This window comes from Protomyctophum bolini, assembly GCF_963924005.1.
Source record: "Protomyctophum bolini genome assembly, chromosome: 19".
Taxonomy (NCBI): domain Eukaryota; kingdom Metazoa; phylum Chordata; class Actinopteri; order Myctophiformes; family Myctophidae; genus Protomyctophum; species Protomyctophum bolini.
The window spans coordinates 2664109-2677896 of record NC_137880.1 but is presented as its reverse complement, the minus strand read 5'-3'; the positions used below and the strand labels follow the sequence as shown (position 1 = coordinate 2677896).

The 13788-nt window shown below is 38.6% G+C and overlaps 1 long non-coding RNA gene across 1 annotated transcript; it reads left to right on the top strand.

Moving 5' to 3' along the window:
- Positions 1–3652: 3652 nt before the first annotated feature.
- Positions 3653–11106, top strand: LOC308334223. Its single transcript, XR_013965863.1, has 3 exons — positions 3653–3721; positions 9336–9407; positions 11053–11106. It is a non-coding gene; the product is annotated as an uncharacterized lncRNA (long non-coding RNA).
- Positions 11107–13788: the final 2682 nt, after the last annotated feature.

Here is a 13788-nt window from a genome sequence, read left to right as displayed (position 1 = left end):
ATGTCTTCTGTGGTCTCTAACATTACACCTAGCTATCTATCTTCATAGAATTGGTCCTCACTAATGTTTTTTTCTACTCAGTCTGTGTCTCATAGGAGGGCTGTGGGTAGTTCAGAAACCCATCCATGGTTAGGCAGATTGTTTTTAAACAACATTAAAATATATATATATATATATATATATATATATATATATATATATATATTTAGATTTTTAGTATCGTGAGAACGATGGGTTCCATTTTCACATTGGTAACTCTTCAGGAATAGAAAGCCTGCAGTTTCTATTAGCTTGGATTCCCTTTAAAGTGAAAAATGTCATTTCCATTTTAAAGGGATAGTTCAGATTTGTTTTAATTTAACATTAATATAGTGGTTGCAACTGTATTAACTGATTGCCCGAGTCCTGTGGTGGGAGTTTTGCTCTGGTTTTGGTTCAGCGGTAGAGTGGCCGGTAGAACAGCCGTATGGGAACTGTGAGGTTCCCAGGGAGGTTCCCGGTTCGATCCCTGTGGTTTCCCTCAGAGTTAGGGCTGTATTTTGAGTGTCTTAAATACTGTACCAGGTCTTATTACTTAACTTAAGACCTTGAGGCGTGGTCAATGCCATTTGGCTATTCTGAGTGGCCAATATATTGCGCTCCTTATATTGGGACCCCAGAGAACCTGGGCTAGAACAAACGTTCCCTCCTCACTGCATATTACACTTTGCTAGTGCAATTCATTCACAGTGTTAATTGTAAACCTTCATTTATACGAAATGATTAAATAATTAAACAGACTCTTAAAAACACATTAAGTTGGGTCACACTCTCCTGGCGGTGCCACACCTCCGTTGATTTACTCAACATTGGGGCTAATATTTGTCGGCCCAAGAGCCTATAGAAGGCTCTGCTCAGGCCTCTGGCCCCGTGAGGTGCACTGGCTTTTGACCAATGACAGCTCCTCTGCTGTGGATGAATTTAAAATTAATTAATTAAGTTTATTATTTACTTTCTAATCCGTTTTCCCCATGTCCGTTGACGAAAACATGAAGTTAAGAGATTGAGGCATATCATCCAATGGATTAAAATAACGAAAGGAAAGAGACAAATATACGTTTTGTGGCTTTGAAATTCTTGCTTTTTGGTGCAGAGACAGACTGACATGGCTGCCTTGGACCCATAAAGATATAAGACACAAAGTTAGACATAAGGTTGGTGAGGGGTGCGCTAAGACGACCGGATTAAGGTTGGTGAGGGGTGCGTTAAGGGTTGGGAGAGGGTTAGGTGTGCTGTCCCGTGGGAGGTTAGGTTAGGGTGAGGGTTTGAGATGGTTAACATCGGTAAACAACTTGACTGCGTGTGCGTGCGTTTGTCTTGATTTGTGAGTTCTCTTGGCACAGTACCATGGGTGTGAATGCATAAAAAAACCATGACGCTTCTTTGCAACGATTGGTATGAAAAACAACATTGAAGCTGCCAGTGTCGACTATGGGGATTAATGTGGTTGACACGCACTGTAGGAGGAGAAGCAGACTGTAATTATGAAACCTTTTAATTAATTGTCTGGTTTGGGTGTTATTTTGTTCATAAAGTGCATGCTATTCTTGTGTGAACCTCAACACAGGATTTGATATATCCAGACTAACATTATTAGTATTGCCTTCACCACCAATAACCATGATAGTACAGCAGCTATCTGCACCCTCACTATGCCAGCTTGTGCATGTGATCGACATTTGCATTAATGTTTTATTTTTGCCACGTACATGCAAAACAAGTGATATTACCAGAACACAAATGTATCGCATACAGTACTAATAGACTCTCAACCATACTCTATGCTCTCAACGTGTCATATATTGTCCACTCTATTCCACTGCGCTACACATTTTAAAATAAGTCACTTATCAAAACTTATTTTTGGGGGAAAGCCGATCTACAAGCTCACAACACATTACGGCATGTTGTGACCTTGCAGATCAGCAATTGTCCTTTCTTCTTAGCCTATAATGACATGCCCACAATCGGGATGTCAGGGTTAAAGTAGTTAGCTATATAGTTACCCAATTAACTTACCCAGCAAGACTGGGAAGTTATCCACATACTGGCAGGTGGCCGTCCTGAGACATGGTCCAAGTACATTCCATGTTTGGGATTTCAATAAATGGGTCTTATACAGTAAGTAGGCTACAGTTGCAGTCCGAGAAAGGGACACTTAGCTGCAACGCTGAATGGGTGTGCAGTATACTTCATATTAGGTTATTAAAGGTTAGGTTATTAAAGCTGATTGGGTGTGCAGTATACTTGATATTAGGTTATTGCAGATGGCCTTTCAGAGGACAGTGTTACTTGGGGACATGAGGAGACAGGATGTTCTACAAGCTAAACTAGTTTTGGGTTTGTTTTGTAAATGTAGCTTTAATAGTTGTGGTGTCAATTACGGCGTCGGCACTGTACTGTTGATGAGAAACTATGCATTGGAAACATACCCGAGATTCAAAACAGATGATTAAGTACATGATGAGTGATTCATGAAGGCCGCATGCGAGGATTTAAAGGAATGCAGTGTCACAATAGTAGTTTGTTGTGGAGCATTTGCTATAACAAAGTAGATAGACTAGACCCCAGTGGTGTCATTGCTATAACAAAGTAGATAGACTAGACCCCAGTGGTGTCATTGCTATAACAAAGTAGATAGACTAGACCCCAGTGGTGTCATTGCTGTAACTTGGTATCTGCAATGTGTTCTGTTGCTGCAGGGTGAACTATGGGTAGCATTATTATAGTACAATTGATGCCCCCCCCCCCCCCCCCCCCCCTGTTTTGGAATGAGAGTCAAATGTACGGTCAAATGTAGGGTCAAAGAGTCAAATGTACGGTCAAATGTAATGGTACTGAATATTTCACAAGAATACTTTACTGAATATTTCACAAGAATATAACACAAGAGTCAAATGTAATGTAGTTTATTTAGAGAGAGAGAGAGAGAGAGAGAGAGAGAGAGAGAGAGAGAGAGAGTTTTAGGCGTGGAGTGAGAGAGATAGAATGTAAAACACGTTGTTTCAAAGTCTTTATTGTTTTTACCAGATGTTAGTGTGCTTGTGCTTGTGTGTGTGTGTGTGTGTGTGTGTGTGTGTGTGTGTGTGTGTGTGTGTGTGGGTTATTAATTGTCACGTCACTATGGAGCAGACAGCAGCATGCTGCCGCGCTGCTGAAGCAAGTCCAGTCTGGGTGAAATTCACATCGGAACATTTATATAACGTCGCGTGAGCCCGGCCCACGGCCCGTTGGTCCGGGCCGATGGCCAGTTTTGACCCGTCGGGTCCCGAAGACAATATTGCAGGTCTCTACCGGGGTGGACCTGCAATACGGTGGATATTTATGACATGTGTAGATATGGTGGATATTTATGACATGTATAGATATGGTGGATATTTATGACATGTGTAGATATGGTGGATATTTATGACATGTATAGATATGGTGCACATTTATGACATGTATAGATCATGGTGATATTTATGACATGTATAGATCATGGTGATATTTATGACATGTATAGATCATGGTGATATTTATGACATGTATAGATATGGTGATATTTATGAAATGAGTGAGTTTGTTTTCCACGTTTGTTTGACATGATGTGATTTCGTTGTATATTTTCCAGAAAAGGACAACAAAGGTAATTCCAGTAAGAATGAGGTGGGAGCACCAGGAGGAGGTTCTGTGAATGAAGGTGAGAACGTCAATGTTTTAATTATTATTTGATGGAAACTTTGACAGGAAAAGACTCGCTCACCGTATAGAAAAAGAAGTTAAACTCCTTAGACTGAGACTTGGAAAAATATATTTTATTTTATTTTATCATGCTGTGCTCATGGTGCTCTGTGCTCATGGTGCAATTAAAAAGCAAACGTTTCGGTCCTCAGACCTTCGTCAGTGCTATGGTTTTTCACAGACAAAGAACTTACTCTTAAACGACTCCAAAACAATACAGCTCAGGTGCTGAGAATTACTAATTGGTGACATCACCAATAGTGTATTGTTTGTTAGCAACTGCACTAATAAATGTGTTCGTTTTCTTGGAGGTTTACAGGCCACGCAATGTAGACAAGGGTAGAAGCCGGTGACTCCATCCAACCGCCCCGTGTGTTGCTGGGGGGGGTATGTAGCAGTCTGCTTTCACCATATAGTCTCTGATGCTTTGAGATCTATAATGAGAGAAAAGAGGAGGGTCAGTAAACACTTTAGCACCTTCAGGGTCAGCTGACAAAACATGCCAGTGTTTCTCTATGATGCTACGTATATCATTGCTCAAAGGATTATAAGTAGTGATGCAGGCACATGAGTGTTTCTTTTTGGTCTTTGCAAAGACCAAAAACAAACTAACAAACAATACACTATCAGACAATTTGTAAATTTTAGTTCCTCTAATGTAGTCTACATGATCACATGTAAATGTAATCTTCAGTACGCATAGGCAAAACATCTAGGGCAGTATCCGCACACGCATCATAGAACACATGAGTGCCATCAGACGCAAGGACATCAAATCTCCTGTCGCCAGACACTTCATGGAAGCCGGTCACTCCATAGCAGATCTGTCTTACACAGTCATTGATCAAATTAAGAAATCTAGAAGAGGGGGTGATGATTTAGACACTAAACTCCTCCAAACTGAATCTAGATGGATTTTTTTATTTAAAGTCTGTCAATCCAGGTGGCTTGAATGAAAATCTCTCCCTCCAGTGCTATACCTATAAAGTAAAAAGTTATATTCAAAAGGTGATTATATAAGTCTGTCAACATGTGATGTACAGTATGCAATATTCTTGTTTCCTATATAACTGTGATTTTGTATAATTATCCTTTCTGTAATGTCCACGCCCACAATCAGGTGATGTCACCAATTAGTAATTCTCGGCACCTGAGCTGTATTGTTTTGGAGTTGTTTAACCCATTCTGACCTGAGATCAGATTCATACGAGGTTTCCACTGGACACACACTGGTCTGATTAACCCATTCTGACCTGAGATCAGATTCTAAAAATCTCAGTCGTTCTTCGATTTTTCAAAAAATAGCAGACCTACCAGCTCGTAGCGCGCCACTCGGTGGCGCGCTATGAGCTTGTAGATCTGCTATTTTTCAATAGCTAAAGCATAACATGATGCTAACACCAAAATGGGTTCCCGGTCAGAATGGGTTAAGAGTAAGTTCTTTGTCTGTGAAAAACCATAGCACTGACGAAGGTCTGAGGACCGAAACGTTTTTAATTGCACCATGAGCACAGAGCACCATGAGCACAGCATGATACAATAAAAGAAAATATATTTTTCTAAGTATCAGTCTAAGGAGTTTTACTTATTTTTCTATACGGTGAGCGAGTCTTTTCCTGTCAAAGTTTCCCTTATGTTTTTGAGACCACCGCTACCGTAGTCAAGTTTGAAGAAAAGAAGGACGAAGAAAAGGTGCAACAGTTTTCTCAGTGCTTCAATTATTATTTAATAACATTTGCTATGCATCCCATGTTTAAAACGTATTTATGAACACACTTATAAGACATTATAATCTTCTCATAAACATGTATAATTATATTTATAGGCACTGATAAATAAATCATTATACTTTATAAGCTTAATCATAACACATTATAAACTTTATTATAATTACTTATAATATCAAGTATTTTAATACTATACTATGGCCTAATTCAGCCCAAGGAGTGTTTTTGTGCAAAAATAATGCTTGAAATCAGAATCATGAAAACCACGTAATTTGACATGTCACATGCTACTTAAAGCATAATAAAATGTAGAACATTTTGCCTTATAATGGTTGTATGGTACCCCAACTTTCTGCAGCTGTCAAAAATTCCAAAGGGGGGTTGAATAGAAAACAATGTGGGATATTTTAGTAGACACCTTTACAAACACATTGGTGACTATAGATATGTTAGTAGACACCTTTACAAACACATTGGTGACTATAGATATGTTAGTAGACACCTTTACAAACACATTGGTGACTATAGATATGTTAGTAGACACCTTTACAAACACATTGGTGACTATAGATATGTTAGTAGACACCTTTACAAACACATTGGTGACTAGATATGTTAGTAGACACCTTTACAAACACATTGGTGACTATAGATATGTTAATAGACACCTTTACAAACACATTGGTGACTATAGATATGTTAGTAGACACCTTTACAAACACATTAGTGAAGAAAATTCTTGTTAAGAAATGTATTCCCAGATTATATTAAAGGAGAATTCTATGCTAGATAGCTTTCTTACCTTTATTGGTAGTTGTTACGTCCCCACCAAAGAGGTCCAGGTGTTATTGGGTGTTGTGCTAATTCGCTTATTTCCATCGCTCAAAATCATTATATTTTTGTATATATCCTCTCTTCATAATGTAAATAATAACCCAAGCGGCACACTTTACTACTTATTTCGATGGAAATTAGCGAATTAGCACAACACCCCATAGCCCCTTTCCATTCCCATTCAATTCAATGCAATTCATTGAGGGCTTATGGTAGGGGAAATAGCCAATAAGGAGGTTTTGCACAAAAAAACACCTGGACCTCTTTGGTGGGGACGTAACAACTACGAAGAAAGGTAAGAAAGGTAAGAAAGCCTTCTAGCATGGAATTCTCCTTTAATATCCCCTGACTATTATAACTTATTAGAAAACACTCTTATAGACTCCCTATATATATATGCTCTATAATATAGAGCATACATGCATGCATGAAGTGAGTGGCAAAGTGAGTTTAACATTGTTTGACGCAGATATAGGACCTTTATGTGTGGATGTATGGGCTGTCAATCAGATAGGACCTTTATGTGTGGATGTAATGGCTGTCAATCAGATAGGACCTTTATGTTTGGATGTATGGGCTGTCAATCAGACAGCTTACAGATAGATGTGTTTTTAAATGAAACTATTTAGTATTTATGATTGACTGAATGTTATGCTCTTGTGTTTTCAGCCCTCCTTGCTAAACTGACAGCCATGGAAACCAGGCTGGCTGCAAGTGAAGAAGCAAACAAACATCATGAAGGTTTATAACTTCACATTGTTTTAATTCAGGGGAGACACTACACCGCTGCATCTCAAAACATTACAATATTCATTCAGGGGAGATGGAGAGAGACACTACACAGCTGCATCTCAAAACATTACAATATTCATTCAGGGGAGATGGAGAGAGACACTACACAGCTGCATCTCAAAACATTACAATATTCATTCAGGGGAGATGGAGAGAGACACTACACAGCTGCATCTCAAAACAATTTACAATTTAGGCATTTATCAGACGCTCTTAATCCAGAGCGATTTACATTAAAGCGCAAATAACGTGCATTTTAAAACTGCTTTTAATATTTAATAATCATATGGTCTATGTCCCTCAAAGTTATTTCTAATGGTTTGAGCCTCAATCACCACTCTGATTTAACCAGGCCTTGGCATTTCTTTCTGGACTTTGAAAGCAGTTTTAGCTGCAGTACCACAATGTCCTGAGGTGGAGAGGGTGCTGATATGCAGATTATTTAATATTTGAGTCATTATAATACTTTATTATACAATTATACAAAGTAGGGTGACATTGATGACATCACGATGAGGCCAAAATCAGTCGAGCTGTTCCTGAGAGCAATTCCCATTAAAACACCCATATGACATGAAGGCCTGATTGTTCAAAATTGGTTATTTGTGGGGATAGAAAACACACATGGGAGCCCCAAAATCACAAAATAAATTAAAAAAGTTGAATTTTATGTTATAGGTCCTTTAAGCAAGAACAAAAAAAAGAATGGGAATACATCACATAAAAAACATTACAATATTCATTTTGTTAAATGTATTACTTTCTTCCATAATATAATTCAAAAAGTGAAACTTTCACATATTATAGATTCATTGTGCATAAAGTGACATATTGAAACCTTTGTTTTGATTTAATCTTGATGATTCTGGCATACAGCTCATGACAATCAAAACATCCTATCTCAAAATATTAGAATATGTTATGAGAAAAAAACGTTTAAAATACAGAAATGTCGACCATCTGAAAAGTACATTTATTTATGCACTCAATACGTGGTCTGAGCTACTTTTAAACACATTATTTCATAAATGGGGCGTGGCATGGAGGTGATCAGCCTGTGGTAGGCCTACTGTTGAGGTGTTATGGAAGCCCATGTTTGCTTTCATAACAGCTTTAAACTAATTTGTATTGTTGAATATAGTGTCTCACTCCTTCCTCTTGACAATACAATATAAATTATCTGTGGTTCAGGTCAGGCCAGTTGGCTGGTCAGTTAAGCACAGTATTACCATGGTCAGTACACCAGTTACTAGTAGTTTTGGCTCTTTGGGCAGGTGCCAAATCGACCAACACAATGCATCACTGTCAGTGAACCAACACCATGCACATAACATGTTGTATCACTGTCAGTGAACCAACACCATGCACATAACATGTTGTATCACTGTCAGTGAACCAACACCATGCACATAACATGTTGTATCACAGTCAGTGAACCAACACCATGCACATAACATGTTGTATCACTGTCAGTGAACCAACACCACGCACATAACATGTAGTATCACTGTCAGTGAACCATCACCATGCACATAACATGTTGTATCACTGTCAGTGAACCAACACCACGCACATAACATGTTGTATCACTGTCAGTGAACCAACACCATGCACATAACATGTTGTATCACTGTCAGTGAACCAACACCATGCACATAACATGTTGTATCACTGTCAGTGACCCAACACCATGCACATAACATGTTGTATCACTGTCAGTGAACCAACACCATGCACATAACATGTTGTATCACTGTCAGTTTACCAACACAATGCACATAACCACCTGGACCTCTTTGGTGGGGACGTGATGAAAGGTAAGAAGGGTAAGAAAGCCTTCTAGCATGGAATTCTCCTTTAATATCCCCTGATTATATTAACTTATTAGAAAACACTCTTATAGAGCATACATGCATGCATGATAAAGTGATAGTGGCAAATGGAGTGGCAAAGTGAATTTAACATTGTTTGATGCAATCAGATATAGGACCTTTCTGTTTGGATGTAAGGGCTGTCAATCAGATAGGATCTTTCTGTGTTGGTGTAAACTAAAGGCTATCAAGGCCAGAAAGTAGTATTTTGCCACTCAGGAGGAATTGCAGCATAACTTCCGGGTATGATGAAGATGTCACAGCACGCTTGCCGATAGATGTGTTTTAAAATGAAACTATTTAGTATGTATGATTGACTGAATGTTATGCTCTTGTGTTTTCATTTCAGCCCTCCTTGCTAAACTGACAGCCATGGAAACCAGGCTGGCTGCAAGTGAAGAAGCAAACCAACAGCATGAAGGTTTATAATGGAGAGGGACACTACACAGCTGCATCTCAAAACATTACAATATTCATTCAGGGGAGATGGAGAGAGACACTACACAGCTGCATCTCAAAACATTACAATATTCATTCAGGGGAGATGGAGAGGGAAACTACATAGCTGCATCTCAAAACATTACAATATTAATTTTGTTAAATGTATTAAATGTATTATTTTCTTCCATAATATAATTCAAAAAGTGAAACTTTCATATATCATAGATTCATTGTGCATAAAGTGACATATAGAAAGCTTTGTTTTGATTTAATCTTGATGATTCTGGCATACAGCTCATGACAATAAAAACATCCTATCTCAAAATATTAGAATATGTTATGAGAAAAAAACATTTAAAATACAGAAATGTCGACCATCTGAAAAGTAAGTTTATTTATTCACTCAATACGTGGTCTGAGCTACTTTTAAACACATTATTTCATAAATGGGGCGTGGCATGGAGGTGATCAGCCTGTGGTAGGCCTACTGTTGAGGTGTTATGGAAGCCCATGTTTGCTTTCATAACAGCTTTAAACTAATTTGTATTGTTGAATATAGTGTCTCACTCCTTCCTCTTGACAATACAATATACATTATCTGTGGTTCAGGTCAGGCCAGTTGGCTGGTCAGTTAAGCACAGTATTACCATGGTCAGTACACCAGTTCATAGTAGTTTTGGCTCTGTGGGCAGGTGCCAAATCGACCAACAACATGCACATTTCTGTATGTGATTAATAAAACGAAATTAACTGCTAGAAGGTCCTAAATTAACTTAATTAAGCAGTCACCGTCTCTGTGACATGATGTTCTTTCTAATTTTAGAGATCGACTACTATGCAATCAAATAAATCTGTATACAAGATAATTTCAGAGAGGGAGGGAAATACTAAATTAATTGTTAACTACATTAAAAAGAATTGCGGGGGCGAGTTGGTAAAGGGGCGAGCAGTCTCATATTCGCTCATAGTCTATGGTGGATTTATATGAAACAAAAGTCAATGGAGGGTATTGCAACTCTGGACAATCTAGAGTTGCAAATTGCGGCTAGGGGTTTTCATGATTCTGACGATGGAGAGGGACACTATACAGCTGCATCTCAAAACATTAGAATATTCATTTTATTAAATGTATTAATTATCTTCCATAATATAATTCAAAAAGTGAAACTTTCATTATATTCTAGATTAATTGTGCATAAAGTGAAATATTTAAAACTTTGTTTTGTTTTAATCTCGATCATTCTGGCATACAGCTCGTGAAAATCAAAAAATACTACAACTCAAAATATTATTTTGAGGTGTCCAGATTTGCTTTGATAGCAGTTTTAAACGAATTAGTATTGTTGAATATAGTGTCTCACGCCTTCCTCTTGACAATACAACCTTGATTATCTGTGGGGTTCAGGTCAGGCTGGTCAGTTAAGCACAGTAATACCATGGTCAGTACACCAATTATTAGTATAGTGTATATTACATCTGATTAAATTAGTGATGGTGTGACAAAAGTTGGGTTTAGTGTTCTTCTAGGGTTAATAAACACTCAACTTATTGCTGCGTTTTTAAATGAAACTATTTAGTATTTATGATTGTTAATGTCCTGTTTGTTCTGTTTGTTCTGTTTTCAGCTAAACGGACAGCCATGGAAGCCCGGCTGGCTGCAAGTGAAGAAGTGAATGAAGGTTTATAACTTCACATTTTTCTACTGAATATTGACCAGACACAATAGGCCATATTCAGACAGCAGCCATCTTGCCAGCAACGTGATACTAGGTGACACTTCCCATGGACAGCTCTTTCATCCAAGCAGAAAAGTCCTCTCTAATTACATTAAACAACGTCAAAATCACCAACATTACAGCTGTAGGGACAGCTTGAATTATCGTCTTTCAATCTGTAAGGTTTTTGTTTAATACAAATCCACCGTAGACATGTTATGAGCTATACTTCCTGTCAATAAATTCCTTGCAGATGATTATTTTCTAGTATCAGAGTATGGAAGCGCTCGTTATCAGTAAAGGAACCTCCTGCTGCCTGCTGCACTATGTGCACATTCAAAACAGGTGGTACGCATGGGCTGTTGAGTGATACTCAACGAGCGCTTCCAAACTCCAACACTTGCAAGGAATTTATTGACAGGAAGTAGCTCATAAAATGTCTACGGTGGATTTTTTATGAAAAAAAAACAACACTTTACAGATTGAAAGAGGATAATTCAAGCTTTCCCTACAGTTGCAATGTTGGTGATTTTGACGTTGTTTGATATAATTAGAGAGGACTTTTCTGTTTGGATGAAAGAGCTGTCTATGGGCTGTCTAGGTATCACGTTGCTGGCAAGATGGCTGCGGTCTGAATATGGCCAATAGCCACTATAGTTCCACACTCACTCCAGAGGGCGACTATAGTTCCACTCACTCCAGAGGGCCACTATAGTTCCACACTCACTCCAGAGGGCCACTATAGTTCCACACTCACTCCAGAGGGTCACTATAGTTCCACACTCACTCCAGAGCATCACTAGAGTTCCACACTCGCTCCAGAGGGCCACTATAGTTCCACACTCACTCCAGAGGGCCACTAGAGTTCCACACTCACTCCAGAGGGTCACTATAGTTCCACACTCACTCCGGAGGGCTACTATAGTTCCACACTCACTCCAGAGGGTCACTATAGTTCCACACTCACTCCAGAGGGCCACTATAGTTCCACACTCGCTCCAGAGGGCCATTATAGTTCCACACTCGCTGCAGAGGGCCACTATATTTCCACACTCCGCCCCTGTGACTGAAATACTTCACCAGGAAAAACTAATTATAGAAATAAAGTAATTGGGTGTACTATAATCACTAGTGGTGTTTTAATCAAACTGCATTCATTAATGAGAGATTTAATGTTGATATTGTGACTATTTCAGCCAATTTTGCTCAGCTGTCCAGCGTAGAATTGAGGATGAATCTCAGCGAGAGTCGAGTGGATCAACTGGCCAATAATAATCAAGGTAAATAACTTCACATCTTTCGCCGTTGTTGAAAAGGGTCTCTGATTATTTACATTCAATGGTTTTTATTACAATTTAGACATTTAGCAGATGCTCTTAATCCAGAGCGATTTTCAGTCAGCCAGAACAAAACATGGTAATACATAATATACATAAAACATAGTCATTATGAATCATATTATACATAAAACATAGTCATTATGAATCATAATATACATAAAACAGTCGTTATGAATCATAATATACATAAAACAGTCATTATGAATTATACGTAAGCTAAGAGCCTAACAGTGGAATATCTATATAATGAACCTATGCATATATAGAGGGTATGTGTGTGACATCATCATCAAACCAGGGTACAGAAAACAGAAAAGTCCAATATGATTGCATTAAACAACATTACACTCACTTTGCCACTCGATTTGCCATTCACGTTTTGCATGCTATACCCTCTATAGTGTAGGCTACTATAATCACTAGTGGTGTTTTAATCAAACTGCATTCATTAATGAGAGATTTAATGTTGATATTGTGACTAATTCAGCCAATTTTGCTCAGCTGTCCAGCGTAGAATTGAGGATGAATCTCAGCGAGACCAGACACAATAGGCCATATTCAGACAGCAGCCATCTTGCCAGCAACGTGATACTAGGTGACACTTCCCATGGACAGCTCTTTCATCCAAGCAGAAAAGTCCTCTCTAATTACATTAAACAACGTCAAAACCACCAACATTACAGCTGTAGGGACAGCTTGAATTATCGTCTTTCAATCTGTAAGGTTTTTGTTTAATACAAATCCACCGTAGACATGTTATGAGCTATACTTCCTGTCAATAAATTCCTTGCAGATGATTATTTTCTAGTATCAGAGTATGGAAGCGCTCGTTATCAGTAAAGGACCCTCCTGCTGCCTGCTGCACTATGTGCACATTCAAAACAGGTGGTACGCATGGGCTGTTGAGTGATACTCAACGAGCGCTTCCAAACTCCAACACTTGCAAGGAATTTATTGACAGGAAGTAGCTCATAAAATGTCTACGGTGGATTTTTTATGTAAAAAGAAACAACACTTTACAGATTGAAAGAGGATAATTCAAGCTTTCCCTACAGTTGCAATGTTGGTGAATTTGACGTTGTTTGATATAATTAGAGAGGACTTTTCTGTTTGGATGAAAGAGCTGTCTATGGGCTGTCTAGGTATCACGTTGCTGGCAAGATGGCTGCGGTCTGAATATGGCCAATAGCCACTATAGTTCCACACTCACTCCAGAGGGCCACTATAGTTCCACTCACTCCAGAGGGCCACTATAGTTCCACACTCACTCCAGAGGGCCACTATAGTTCCACACTCACTCCAGAGG